This window comes from Bufo bufo, chromosome 10 (genome assembly GCF_905171765.1).
Source record: "Bufo bufo chromosome 10, aBufBuf1.1, whole genome shotgun sequence".
Lineage (NCBI taxonomy): Eukaryota > Metazoa > Chordata > Amphibia > Anura > Bufonidae > Bufo > Bufo bufo.
This window is the reverse complement of record NC_053398.1, coordinates 102,467,005-102,469,399: the sequence shown is the minus strand read 5'-3', so window position 1 is coordinate 102,469,399 and position 2,395 is coordinate 102,467,005.

Genomic DNA, 2,395 nt, shown 5'->3' with positions numbered 1-2,395 from the left:
TCTCAGGCTACTTTCACACCTGCGTTCGGGTGTCCGCTTGTGAGTTCCGTTTGAAGGGTCTCACAAGCGGCCCCGAACGCATCCGTACTGCCCCAATGGATTCTGAGTGGATGCGGATCCGCTCAGAATGCATCAGTCTGGCAGCGTTCAGCCTCCGCTCAGCAAGCGGACACCCGAACGCAGCTTGCAGCGTTCGGGTGTCCGCCTGGCCGTGCGGAGGCAAACGGATCCGTCCTGAATTACAATGCAAGTCAATGGGGACGGATCCGTTTGAAGTTGACACAGTATGGCTCAATTTTCAAACGAATCCGTACCCCATTGACTTTCAATGTAAAGTCTGGACGGATCCGTCTGAACTACTTTCACACTTAGAATTTTTTTTAAACTATAATGCAGACGGATCCGTTCTGAACGGATCCAAACGTCTGCATTATAGGAGCGGATCTGTCTATGCAGACATCAGACGGACCCGCTCTAAACGCAAGTGTGAAAGTAACCTAAGTCATTTTTTATAAACTTTTTTCACTGACCCTCAGTCAGTAAAAAAAAACGTGTGTGTGTGTGAACACACTTTGAAATCAATGGGTACGTCGTGTGCGGTCTATGAAAAACGAAAATGTGAACGAGGCCTTAAAAGCTGTTTTACATGGGGCAATGATCAACCAAACTTTCTCTCCTGACAATTGCCCGGCTTTGGCATACCCTCAGATCACCGTCCAGATAAGCAAATGTTTGTGGTTGATCGCATCTTTTATGCAGGCAGCAGCACGTCGCCTCATAAAAAACAGGAGATGTGCTGCCAGCAATCTGCAAACCATGACGAATCAGCAAACATATTAGGAGTAGGATGATGGTGCAAGCGATCGGCATGCCATTTTGTCAATGAGCTTGTTTCCTGCCAGATATTCGGCCCCATGTAAAAGGACTGTAAAAGTGTTCCTGTCACAGTATACATGCCGTCTGATCTGCAGGAGCACGTTATAGAGCACATGATCTAAACAGATTGATAAACTGATGATCCAGAAATTAAGATAAATCCACTTGTTTTCAATTTGAAGTTTAGAGTCGCCGTACTTTGACATCATTTTACTTAATAGAGAATCATGTAACTAGCAAATTTCCAAAAAAAACTTCATTTAAAAAATATTCCTGCATCCACCTAAAAAACAAAACCAAAAAAAAACAAAAAACTGTAAACTCAACTTAAAGTCTAACTTCCATGTAATTTGAAGTCCACTGCCAGTTGTTAGGGAAGATCAATCCCTAGTAAAAGAGACATAGAAGACGGCTCACTGGAAATCGGGGCTTGTCAAAGCTAGCCGAGATCCTGAGCCTGATAAAAGAGCTTCGTCAACGCTTTTAAAGGGAACCTGTCGCCTCCTAAATGCATGTAAACCCGCCAGCAGGACCTCAGGGTAGCCCGCAGTGTGATACTAATCATACTTTTCATCCTGCAGTCCGATGCTGCATAAGGACATGGGATCGCGCAGTAAAACAGAGGGCACCGCACATGCGCGAGACTTGGGAAAGCGAAGCCGAATTGCAGGCTGTCACTCAAAGGCAAGAGGGGGCATGGTTACCTTGACTTGAAGCAAGGAGGCCGCTACCCCCTTGACTTCAAGCTGACATGCAAGTTAGCGCGGACGGAGGATAAAAGATCGTTTTCTGACCTTATGCAGCATCGGACTGCAGGATGAAAAGTATGATTAGTATCACACTGCGGGCTACCCTGAGGTACTGCTGGCGGGTTTACATGCATTTAGGAGGTGACGGGTTCCCTTTTTTTTTTTTTTTTTTTTTTTTTTAATCAAATCGTTTTTATTGATCAAATAAAAACACCTTATTTTAAAACAATACATTGTCTTTTTCATTCCAAAATGCAGAATCAGTATACAGCAGTAACATATGATAACATCATACAAGGATCACCATACAGCGGTATATAATGAATCGTAAGACCAAAATTAGACAATAGATGCATTTAACCTAGCATCCACCCTCCCCTCCCCCCATGAACAAATCGTGAACCCCTCAAGATAGCCTAGATAACAACATGAGTGTGAGATAACCATTCACTCCATAGTTTCTCAAACTTCTGAGGACAACCTCTCTTCACAAACACGCCTTTTTCCATCATCAACATGTCATGCACCTTCCGCACAAACTCATCCAATGACCGGTTCCCTTTAATGATTATAATAACCTCCTGTGTGTCTCTAGGTGGGATTTCCCCCTACTTATCGGTTCTGTGAGTGCCACAGCAGGCCGTCACAGCAGTACAGTGCTTACAGATTCTACAGAAGGGATACACCCCCTGCTTCTGAATGAAATGCATGTAGTTGTGCAGCTGAAACAGAGAATAATGGTGAAATATATTGAGGAAGCCAAAAAAAGA